Source organism: Miscanthus floridulus, chromosome 3 (assembly GCF_019320115.1).
Source record: "Miscanthus floridulus cultivar M001 chromosome 3, ASM1932011v1, whole genome shotgun sequence".
In the NCBI taxonomy this organism is placed as follows: Eukaryota; Viridiplantae; Streptophyta; class Magnoliopsida; order Poales; family Poaceae; genus Miscanthus; species Miscanthus floridulus.
The window spans coordinates 29523769-29537021 of record NC_089582.1 but is presented as its reverse complement, the minus strand read 5'-3'; positions in this window follow the sequence as shown (position 1 = coordinate 29537021).

Below are 13253 nucleotides of genomic sequence, written 5' to 3'. Positions count from 1 at the left end.
GCAACTGGGTCAGCGGAAATAAAGCAAGGCCAGTGACCAGCGTAGGGCATGCCGACCTGTGACCAGCGCAGGGTATGACGACATGGTTGATATTTATGTGGCTTCATATTTATGTACCTGGATCATGCTTTTGTATGGCCGGTGGTTTGTCCATTAGTCTGTCTGGAATAGCACTTTAGTCAATTTGGTAAGATTGATTAAATTGATTAAAGTGCTATCCCACACAGGTGGTTAAGGAATCCAGCATCTCCCTTTTACTTACTACAATTTACAGCCACGATAGCTTTTTAATTTTGCTTTGCTTGCCTTTCCTATGACACTTAGGTTGTACCTTGCTATTCCTGTCCCTAATCAGAACTACAGCCTGGTTGTAATAAATTGCTTAAGTGCCCTGTTAAGTTCCAATGACATTTTGCTTCATGCAGCTCTATTGATCCCAGTATCATTGTTACATCAAATATTGGAGACAGTGAATTCAAAGATGTTCACTGTTTACGCCACCACTTTCAGTTCAGATGTTCTAACTCCAGACATAATATCGCCGACAGTGAAGCAGAGTCGGCGGGCCACGTCAGGATGCCGGCTGCGGAGTGCGACGCGCAGCACAACTCGAGCCCGGTGTCCGTGCTTGAGGCGCCTAACGATTCATCCACCACCACCACCACCTCGGCTCCTTGGAAGCCCTGCTCGGCTACCTCAGGTTCGTCATGTGCTAGGTGAAGCAGTCTCAGAGTTGCAGTTACTTTATCATATCATGCATGTCATGCTTTTCTTTGTACAAATTACTAAGTTCCATGCTTCCCTGTTCTAAAAAAACAAAGAGTCATTCTTGTCTTCTCTGGAATTTCATAGATTGACATCTTATCTTAGCAATGCATTGTCCCTGACCAAACTGAAGCAAGCAACAAGCAACTTAAAAAGGGAGAAGGGAGCAACAGTCAAAGAAGGGCAAAAGAAGTGGTCAGGGAAGGGCAAAATTATGTTCAGTACATGCTCAAAGATATTGTGTAAAAGTTGAACTATGAAAAAAAACATTGGTTGTTTTCATGTGCGTCTCCAAGATAAATCCGTTGCGTTAGCATGGGCATTATACTAGTATATATATGTGGTTAGATTTGAATTTGAATTATTTTTTTGCTGGAAAATCCACTGTAGGGGCGGTTCTTGATTGAACCGCCCTTACAAATACACACAGCAGGGACGGCTGGTGATACAGCCGTCCTTACAGAAGTCCACTACATGGACGGCTGATATTACCAGCCACCCCTACAGAGGGCACTGTAGGGGCGGCTGAAAACACCAGCCGTCCCTACAGAGGGCACTGCAGGGGCGGTCAGGAAACCGCCCCTACAGAGGCACCCTCTGTAAGAACACCCTGGGAAGGGCGGCTGGCGCAGCCGCCCCTACAGAGGCTCTAGAGCCGCCCCTACAGTTAACTTCTGTAGTAGTGGTTCATTAGATTGCCTAGAGAAGATGGTATGGGCCCCCATAGCAGGTTCTCCGGTAGATGAAAGAGTTGTACTCTGGTCAGGTTGCCAAGGCTTTCTGGTACTTGTCCAGTTAACAACGAGCTACTTCGCTCCAAATACTCTAGGTTGGTGAGCTTCCCAAGCTCCTCCGGGATCGTCCCCGTGAGGCTGCTCTGATGGATGGCAAGTACAAGCAGGTTCGTCAGGTTCCCAAGGGAGGGAGGGATGCGACCAGTAAAATTGTTTTCAGATATTTCCAGCACTCTGAGGTTTACCATGTTGCCCAACTCAGATGGTATCTTCCCATCGAGCGAGTTGCTGTATCTGAGGTCAGTGGGATTTCTCCCACAAGGTTGTTGTATCTGAGGTCGATGCGCGTGAGGAGCGGGAGAGCGGAGAAGTTGAGCTCACCGATGCGGCCGTCGATGCCGGCGTCGTTTGGCAGGGTGATCTCGGTAACCACCAAGGGTGCGCGGCTGCCGCGGTGTACGGTATCGCACACGATGCCCGTCCAGTTGCTGCTGCATGGGCTCGTTCCCTCTCGCCATGATTCCAGCGCTGGAGAGCTTCGCAGGGGTGGACTTCCAGTACTGGAGGAGGGCCGCTTGCTGGGATCTCAGATGTACACCTCCATGATGCACATGCACCGCTGCATCTGCGTGGAGGAAGAGGAGGCACGGCTGGAACAAGAGGAGTATTAGCAATAGTGTGGGTTGCACCTTTGCATGGAACATATAGCCATTTTTTCCATTCTACAGTATGTGGTTGTGAATTGTGTGATGCTTGTCCGGGACAGTTGGTTGGAGAGCTCAGAGCTGGGTGTTATTATAAATACACGAGTCGCGAGAACATCTTATCGCCTTGCTTTGTGATATCATGCATGGTCTATTCAGGTTGGCATTTTTATTTGGCAGCTTCCACGAGGTGAAGTTTTTTGTCCGTTATTATGCAAGGTGGAAACTATCAAGGAATATTTGTACACATCTTATCGCCTTGCTTTGTGATATCATGGTCTATTCAGGTTGGCCTTTTTGGCAGCTTCTGTGCCAGACTGCCGTGAGCAACACTTGCATATGGAAAAAAATAAATAAATATAGTTGACCAAGGCTCCACTCTGGTACAGAAGTTTTTTCTCCGTTACACAGTGTGGAAAACTGGAAACTATCAAGGAAGACAGATGTGTAGCTAGAATAAAATCATACAACTAAGGCGACTTAACGTACCTTCAATTCTAATAATAATTAATTTTTTTATATTGGACAAAATTATAGATTGGTAAAAAGGATAAACAGTGGAAACTTGCAATATTTAACTGACAATTATGAGGAATAAATGTTTCATTTTCAGAAGATAAACACTAAATGAGGAATGTGTTCCGGCTTCATGTGAAAAGTGTTGTGGCTTGACGATTTTTTTTTTTTTTTTGCAGCTTAACGAGAATATTGTTCTAGATTTATGAATACAGATAGTGAAAAGGATAAGCAATAGACATATGAAATATTTAATTAACAGTTACTAATATCAGCGTGTGCATGCAGCCTCTCTTGTTCTTGAAAAAAAAGTAGCTTTCTGTTTTCCTGTTCCCACTTCAGTCTTCACTAACGAGCGACGTCGGATGGCGACGAGGAATGAGGACCTGAGCGCCGGTGACGAGGAACTTCCTCGCGCGCGCGCCTCCATATTCGTGCGGGCTCCGCGCGGGTGGAGATGGAGCGGGAGCCGGACGGCACCACGCGACACGCGCTGCTACGGGTACGTCACCGTCACCGGCCTTCTTCTCGGACCACCAGGGGAACGAATCGTGGAGGCTTTGTGTTAGAAATTTAGGTATTTTTATGTTTAATTTAAAGCCTGGCATAGCTTCACGTACCTCTAGATAAAAAAAATAGCTCTGCTCCTAGTTTTTTCAGCTAGATGGTCTAGTTCCGCGAACTCGAGATCAAAAAAAGAAAAGATATATCTAGCTCCTAGATCCAACAAATCCACGAAGCATCTCAGGGGTGCTCTGGAAACGCTAGTTTTGAAACTACTCGTAGAGTTGGTGGAAATTACCCACCAATGCCATCGATTACACACCCCTCGATACCGTTTCAATTTGTTTTTTTCCCCGACGCACGTGAAAGGTTGCTCTTCCATCGGACCTCCACGACTTTTCTTGTCCACACGAACGTGCGCCGCCGCCCACACCGCAGCACCGCCCCTCGCCATCCTGGTGGCCTGCGAGCCGCCGGAATGAGGAGATCCGCTCCTCCTGCGCCTCCTCCACCTCCTTCCTCTTCCAATCCGGTATCCAAACCGACACCTAGGGTTGGTCTTACCCGTCCCAGCGTCATGGGTAGCAGTTGGGCTGTTGGCGGTGGCGCCCCTCCATTCCCCTCCGTCCCAGTGTCATGTTTAATTTAATCCAGAAAAATAGCAGTAAACTCGTGACAATAAATATGTGCACGTGTGAACTACTAGTAACAACTATGATGAACTTATTGATCATGTTTAAGATCACAAAAGCCTTACTAAACATAGAGACAATAAGATTAGAAGTATAGCCAGCGGAGGGACCCATGTTCAAGGCATCGGCGGCTCCACGCGCACTAGTCGACATAGTGCGTTCCTCGACGTCGCGGACCACAGTCGATGCAGGACGATGTTTATAGTGCAGTCCTTCGAACGTCCACCGAGAAGTAGACGATCCGAGGAAGAAGAAGAAGATGTCGGCAGTCACCAGGAAGAAGCGAGCAGTCGCGGAGACGCTCTCCAAAAACTTTGATTATCCGCACACCCGAGCAAGTGTCACAGATGCTGACGGTGGTTTCGAAGGCCTGCTCTCCCAACTCTCTGTACGCGTAGAGGATTGGGACGGGGAAACTCGGGAGCAACTCAAAAGAGGAACAATGGTGCTATGTATTGTGTCTCGTTTGCGCAGCTGAAGGCAATGCAAGCGCTCCTTTTATAAGCACGGAAGGTAGAAGATGAGGCCCTGTTCGGCTGGCAGAATTTTGGCTGAAACTGACTTAAAAACACTGTTCTGGCTGAATTGTTGTGAGAGAAAAAATACTGTTCCGGCTGAAAAAAGAAGTCGAACAAACCGAATATAGGATAAGCCAAACGGAGCCGAAGTGTAGAGGATGAACCTGGACGTCATAAAACGTCCATCAATTACTAGTAACCTCTGCCATGATATGGGGTTATCAGTAACTACAATCATAACCATGGGAGTTACTAGTAACCGCAGCCATAACTATGACCGTTACAAGTTCAGTCATCGTCTATATTTAGTCCACCATTTTATTGCACCTAGCATCTAATATGGCCTTACAATTTATTTGATTTAATTATTAAATAATTAAATAAAATACGGGTCATACCTCGTTAAATCTAACAGCTTGCATGGCGGAGTTCGACGACGGCCAGCTCTTCGGCAAGGTGCGAGATGCTGGCTCGACTAGGAGGCGTTTGCTGACTGATGAGTTGAACGTGTATGCTGTACTGCATGCTTTGTAGTAGTGTACAAGTACAATCAAAGAGTCGTTATATACACTTATAGTGACTAGTACTAGCTCTATAAAGAGTAGCATAAGAATGATCATACCGGCGTGGTCTATTTAGTCATCTTTTGACGTCTCTATCTCTACCACTAATAATGTATCGCTTGTGAACTTTATTTCCTACAGCCACATAAAAACGGTTGTTGACAGAATATCATCGATAGTCCTCCGAAGAGTATCCCACGAAGGTAGATTGATCGGCAGAAAGACGTGTAATCAAGAACAAGAAGGCAACAGAGTTAGACAGGTTCAGACCATCAGTATGACGTAATACCCTACTCCTGTGGTCTGTTGGTTTATATTGGCTATCGTATGATATTGCGTGAGTTTAGAGGGGGTCCCTGCCTGCCTTATATAGTCCGGGGGCAGTGTTACAAGTTGGTTAGATCTGAGAGATAACCGAAAAGTAATAACAGATTACATGAATCTTGGGATCATATGTATCCTAACAGATCTTGTAGTATCTCCAGGATATCTTTCCAGTATCTTGCGGGAGGCGCCGAGCAGAGTCGTGCCCCACAAGGCTTCGTCTTATAGGCTGGGCTGCCCCTGGGGGTGTAGCCCATGTGGTCTGCCGTGGGTATCCGTGGTCGTACCCCCATAGCTAGTCCCCGAGCGCCTTGTACCAGTTGTGCAACGTCGTCTTGAGCTTGTCCGAGCAGGTGCGAACAAAGCCGAGCAGCCAAACACATGGTCCGACCACCGTGATGAGTTGCCGAGCAGTTGTGAGCAGTCACCGAGCAGTGTGAACCGTCGCCGAGCAGCGTGAGCCGTCGCCAAGCAGCGTGAACCGTCGCCGAGCAGCGTGAGCCGTTGCCGAGCAGCGTGAACCGTCATCGAGCAGCGTGACCCAAGTATGACTTGCCACAAGGGTGTAAGGAGATGAAGTTCAGAAACGAAAATTTCTTCGCAGTGGACCAAGTATGCCCACTTAGAGTCCAACCACTAGAAAGGGAGATAATCTTCTTCAGCTTCAAAAGGCGCGGAGTCTTCCAGAATAAAGCAAACACACTCACCGTGAGGTGAAGTGTGCCCACTTAGTCCCCGAGCCTGACAGTAGATGACGTAGTCATGTGGTGCTAGGGTCCAAAGTAGAAGAATAGTAGAAGACCAGCCGAACAGGCAGTCAGTCCCCGAGAGTAGCCCCGAAATGAGAAAAAGCATATTCACCATAAGGTGAAGTGTGCCCACTTAGTCCCCGAGCCTGATAGTAGGTGACATGGTTATGAGGTGCTAGGGTCAGAAACAGCAGTCAACTGAAGAAAAATCACAAATGCGGTGAGGAACCGAGACGTAATGCTGACGTAGTCCCCGAGCCACAAGAGGAAATCTTGGAGAAAATAGAATCACGGAGAAAATACCGGAGTAACGGCTGTACAGTAGTAATTACTGAGCCGTAACGGTTGGTGGAGAATTTGGCGAATATTCAGTGAGCCGTAATAAATTATGGAGATAAATCAGCGATACGGGCAGCGGTTACGCGAAGGCCCAGGTAACGGCCCACCTTGCTATTGCGGAGAATTCAGAGAAGCACAAATCGCGAGAATGGTTTTCCAAAACCCTCGAATGCGAAAAGGTGGGGGGAGTGCTTTATAACTGCGCCGCCGCACCCCATGCTCCCACCTTTACCACTTCATCTTCCTCCTTAGCCCTAGCATTTCTAGATTCGCATCCACACTTGATTCCGCCGCCAAACCCTAACCAGATTTGAGAGACGGCACCGAAGAAGGGAGCTGCGAAACCAAAGAAGACGAGCCCCAAGAAGGCGAGCGCCGAAGCCTAGCGTTACTAAGAGTGGGTGCCGTCGCGAATGGGAGACGCAGAGCTCAACAGATTGGTGGAGGTGGGCGTTCTTCTTGATCGCGCTACCGCCGGATGGTGGCCGGCCCTCGGTGAGCCCTTCCCAATGCCTCATACTGATGAAGTGGTGGTATTTGAGTATTATTTCTGGCACGGGTTGGGATTTCCTGTTCATCCATTCCTGAGGGATCTATTGGAGTTCTGGGTGGTTAGTCTGTGCAATCTTCACCCAAATACCATTTTGCACATCTCGATCTTCATCCATTTCTGTGAGGCGTATCTCAGAATCCTTTCCCACTTCAACCTCTTCCATCACCTGTTCTGGCTAAAGAAGAGAGGCGACGGTGGTTCCAAGGTGGTCAGCGAAGTGTACCTTCAGCTACGCGATGGAATGGCGGACGAGTACCTTGCTGTGCTGCTGAATACGTCGCTGATGGGGTGGAACACCAGGTGGTTCTACATTAAGCAGAGTCACCCTGCTGTCCGCTGCGATGCCGACCACATCCTTGAGAGCCAGAAGAGCTGGTCAGAGATGCCAAGCAGCGCTGATATGGAGCAAGTGAGGGAGCTCTTTGGCTTAATAAAGGGCATGAAGACCAATGGTGGATTGGTGGCGACGAGCTTTATAGTGCGCCGCGTTCAGCCCTGCAAGAAGAGGGCTCACGCAACCTTTGATTTCAAGGGGAGACCGATGGTACCCGGGAGAGGATGGAGATGCTGTCGAGGGACATAGTGCAAGAGCGGGCTACAGAGCTATTCGCTCCATTTGCCTCATTCAACTTGCTAGGGCAGACGAGACCCTTTTACTGTAAAAATTTGCCTCCTCAGGTAAATATCTCAATTATGTGTTCCTGATGCTTTTTATCTTCTATCGTTGTCGAGCAGTGGACTGATTCACTTATGCAAAGATCCATTCGCAGGAAAGAGCAGTGTACTTCTCGGGCGTGCCAAGGGGCGATTGGCCGCAGGCGATAGATGCCTGGCCACCGACGCAGCCTGAGGAGGAAGCCATCAGCATCTCGTCGGAGAGTCCATCCCTGGTGTCGGAGAAAATCCAAGGGAAGAGGGCAGCGACAGACGAGCCAGCCCGGAAGAAGAGAAAGACGATGAGATCTTCACCACAATGTTTCTCCAAGCTGTTTTCTCCATGTTTGCTCTCCAAATGATTTTCTGAACCCCCGAACAGTCATGTTGAGGCTCGGATGTCCCCAGAGACGGCCCTGTCTCTGGCTCCTCCCTACATGTGCATGAGCGTCTGCCCTCTACGTTATGGGTGGTCGACAACGGCTCCTTAGCGACGCTTTGTTCTTCCTACACGCACACAGGCTCCGCGCTCTGCGTTATGGTTAACGAGCTAGCTAGGGCTAGAGACTTAGCTATACACTAACCAGTCGGGCGGTTTATATTAAATATAAATACATCTTCACACCAACTGATCACCGAGCTACATACGCTATTTCATCGCCATTGCTGATTTTTCTCCAGAGTTCATATATTTTTACATCATGTACTATCCGTTCTACATATTTGTATTGCAGGATCATCGTCCAGGTGATCGGACCACCTAGTGCTCGGACTTCTCCACCGATCAACTGGTCGGACCGCTAGGTTCATGGACTCCATCACCGACCAGTTGATCGGACTGTTCGCCGATCGCTTCTACTCAATGACTCACTTCGCCGCCGACTAGTTGACCAGACTGTTCGTCGCTCGTGCTTCATCGTTAGCTACGTCGGTTACTCCTCAGTGCTCGGATTCTTCATGCTCATTGACTAAGTGGGCATACTTCACCTTGCGAATATCGCCAACTACGCTAGAGACTCCTCGGTGCTCAAACATCGCTAGCTACGCCGGGGACTCATTGGTGCTTGGACATCGCCAGCTACGCTGGAGACTCCTCGATGCTTGGACATCGCCAGCTACGCCGGAGACTTCTCGGTGCTCGGACATCGCCAGCTACGTCAGGGACTCCTTGATGCTCGGACATCGCCAGCTACGCCGGGGACTCCTCGGTGCTCAGATGTCGCCAGCTACGCCGGAGACTCCTCGATGCTTGGACATCGCTAGCTACGTCGGGAACTCCTCGGCGCTCGAACATCACCAGCTACGCTGGGGACTCCTCGGTACTCGAGCATCACCAGCTACGCCGGGGACTCCTCGGTGCTTGGACGTCGCCAGCTACGTCGAAGACTCCTCGGTGCTCGGACCTCGCCAGCTACGCCGAGGACTCCTCGGTGCTCGGACATCGCCAGCTACGCCGGGGACTCCTCAGTGCTCGGACATCGCCAGCTACGTTGGGAACTTCTCGATGCTCGGACATCGCCAGCTACGCCGAGGACTCCTCGGTGCTCGGACATCGTCAGCTACGCCGAGAACTCCTCGGTGCTCGGATATCGCCAGCTACGCCGAGGACTCCTCAGTGCTCGGACATCGCCAGCTACGCCGGGGACTCCTCGGTGCTCAGACATCGCCAGCTACATCGGGGACTCCTCGATGCTTGGATGTCGCCAGCTATGCCGGGGACTCCCTCGATGGTCGGATCTTGTTACGCCTCATCGGTGTGCTATCAAGCTGCTCTATTCTGTTCGAATTAGGTTGCTGATCTTGGGCAGCATGTCTAGGGTCTTGATATACGCATGTCAGATGACGTCGGCAAGCTTTCAGACTTATTTTTCTTTGACCCTGCTACAAGATTCATTCTTTATCTTCCAGCAGGCTCAGTGACTAAGTGGGCACACTTTACCTTACGGTGAATGTGCGCTTTTCAATTCAGGGCTCCATCCGTGGACTGGTTGTGATGAGGACATGACACCCATGTTTACGACCATGTTTGGCACATGGTTAGGAGGGGTAGGAGGCCAGCAAGAGTGTCCAAGTCAAGAAGGTGGCCCAAGGCTAATTCGGTTTGAGTCCCCGAGGTGGAGGCCCAAAGCAACTCAAGTTTGAGTCTGCCTCGGCCTCTAGGACCAGTCTGCCTTAAACTGGTCACCCAGGACGCATCCGGACTCTATTTTCGACGATCCACATATGGTTGGAAAGCTAATTTGATAAGGAAGCCAATCCAAGTGGCCTTACATCAAAAGACCTTCGAAATCAATAGGAATCGTCGAAATAAGTCAGCATCCAGAATCTACCAGGGTGCTACGACACTATCTTTTAGTCCGTTGGACCGTGTATCGTGTTTGGGCCCATTAGGGGGCGTGTCTAGGGGGGTGACGCCCAAAACTCTATAAATAGCAGCCGTCGCTCTCCTTAGGGTTTAGGTTTTATTTAGTTCTTGATTTCCTCGTGAAACAGACATCATTTTGCTGCAACTGTCGCCGCCAAGGCCGCTTGCTGTGAACCAGGGCCCCAGTTCTTGATCTTGTTCGCCTGTGACAATTAGTCCTTTCAAATAAAGACTTAAACTCTTTCTCGTTATCATAAGCCTCATATTTATTTACAATTTTAGATTACGTTCATCTCGTTCTTGCTTGTGTTCTCGATTCGCTTGTAGGAAAGCCTTCTCGGCGAGGTCAATCGCGTTCGCGTGATTGATAACCAACGGAGCAGTGGTGTAACGGTTGCGGGGGTCCGAATAAGTCTTGGTTCGAAGCATAGATTGTGAACGTCAAGTCTCCACCAATCGACGCTATCATACCTTTTGGAAGATCGGGCCTAGTCTACATCAAGTGGTATCAGAGACCTTGTTATCCGTTAGGTATAACTTTGTTTTCTCCTTTAGATTGTTACTGTTTTTGCATTATCTATAATCCACAAAAAGCAAAAAAAAAATACACTGCCACATATTTCTTGGCCTATAGCCTCAGTGTGCCGTGCAATTTCGTCTCTGTTTCGTGTTGTTGAGTTTGTGCCCTAGGTTAAGGTCTGGTTTCTGGTTTTAGATCGTTTTTAGTCCAATTTGTATTTTTTCCTTTGTTTTTCATCATAATCCGTGAACACCTTCAAGTCTTGCTGTGATTCCTTTGTATTCATCAAACCCTAGTCCACGCCATCTTAATTGTTATACTTGTCTTCATTGTTTCCATCAAATCCTTGCTGCCGTGACTAATTTTCCGTACATTGTTCCTGTTTTGTCCTCTAATTCGGAGTGCTTTCGTAAAACTGGTCTAGTTTTCGCATACGAACTCGGATTTCGACGTTCCATATATCAAAATCGATCAAAAATTTTTTTTGGATTCGTCCATCCCCTGCTATATCAGGGTCAGAGATTTTTATTTTGGTCAAAAAGTGGTCACAAGATCCTCTTTTTGTGGTCACAAGGTTTTTGTCGATTTCGAGCACGTCTTCTGAAAATTCCACGGGCCATGTCTTTCACTTGTTTAAGCTCATATTTTCTGTGGTTACTTCTTTTGTGCTCCTAAGTGAAGAAAAAATATAAAAAAATAAAAAGAAAAAGTCAAAATTTCTCAAAAAACAACGACAGCCCAAAAAAATAAAAAAAAGAGAGGGGCAAAAGAGGAACAATATCTAGAGGAGCACATAGAGAGCGCCATTTGAGCTGTGTTTGCGTGTGCTGATTTGTACCTTGTTCCTAATCATATTCTTGCTGTTCGCATCACTTGATACATCTGGTACTTGTAATGTGAGTAGGCCAGCAACTAAGACAAGTACTTGGGATACTTATTCAGCTTTACCGTTCAGTTGCGAATTTTGCTATTCCTTGCTACTATATTGTGCCTATCCAAGCTCCACTTTCTTCTAACCAAGTACAGGTTCACCTTGCAACTGTTACACTCAAGCTAGAACGGTATCACAGTCACCGACCGATTGCACCGCCTGTTGCTTTGGTAAGAACACTTGTAAGACTGTGGTAAGACGCTTGAGAGTGTGTGACTTTACTCCTTGACCACATCCTATAGTAGTTCATAGCAAAATACATACTTGTGTGTTTTCTTGTTTGATTCTAACAATGACAGGTTGTTCATATCCACCGACTTATGATGGTATAGGTGCTGATGAGTACATGGAGTGGGAAAGTGCCATAGATAACATATTTGCTACTCGCTTTATGTGTCCAAGGAGAAAGGTAAAAAATACATCTAGTGTTTTGCGATATTCTGCTTTATCTTGGTGGGAGTCTTTAGATCCTTCTGATAAGCCTCAAACTTATAATGATATGAAACTTCTTATGCGAGAAACCTTTGTTAATCCACCTCCTGTTTTGACTTCATATGATAAGGTGCACCATTTAAAGAAAGAGTCTGTTGTTATTCCTCCTGCTATGACTAACCTTTTGCAGGACAATGTACAAAAGAGCGAGGATGATGTGGCAGAAAATGAGATGCTCACAGTCTCATGTGACAATTCAGAACCATCAACTATTACTCCTGCTGAACATGAGAGCAAAGGTAAAGCCCACGATGCTAAACTCATGGAAGGTGAGAGTTCTCTTGATGTGCTGAATTTTTCCACCAATCGTACTATGATAGAGCAAATTTTAGTGGAGCCTTCGCTTGATTTACCTTTGTCACAAGATGATTTGCTTGATGTTTTTTATGATGAAGATGACTTGCATGATGATATTTATGTTATACCCATGCAATCATTGAAGAATGATCATACTATATGTGTGCTGAAATCGAGCATTTGTGCTAAAAATAGACTTGTTATTCATAATGCTAGTGAAGTTGACGAGCCGAAATTATTGTCTTCTTTAAATACTTTGGGTTACATTGAATTTGATGTTCCGTGTAATCTTAGTTCTTTAGAGGAGAAACTTTATGCATATGCTGATTTACCATGGTTCTCTAGACATACATATCATGTTTTTGGTAAATATATTAACCAAGGGCAATATTTGATACAACGAGTTTATATTTGTACAAATCCGAATTCTCCTTTTGTTGTGCAAAGTAATGATCAACTAGAGGACAGTAAAATCAACACTGTTGTTATGCCATATTCCTCTAGTTTTGCTTTTCGAACACAAGTGGAATCCAAAGAAAGGAAAAATATATTTCTTGTTAGTACTACTCTTTTGCAGGATAGTATTGGCAAAGATCGTGTGTATTTCAATCGAGCAGGCTACATATCTGTAGGACAAGACATGCTACAAACCTAGACATGTGGTCATATTCTTTCTCACAACATTGTCTACTCCCATTATTTTAGAAACCTCGTTTGTCCTCATGTTGTGCAGGATCGACTTCAAACAAAATCGACGCCGAGGACGACTTTTCGTCAAGAAGGGGAGGATGATGAGGATATGACACCTATGTTTATGACCATGTTTGGCACATGGTTAGGAGGAGTAGGAGCCCAGCAAGGGTGTCCGAGTCAAGAAGGAGGCCCAAGGCTAATTCGGTTTGAGTCCCCGAGGTGGAGGTCCAAAGCAACTCAAGTTCGAGTCTGCCTTAAACTGGTCACCTAGGACGCATCCGGACTCTGTTTTCTACGATCCACATATGATTGGAAAGATAATTTGATAAGGAAGCCAATA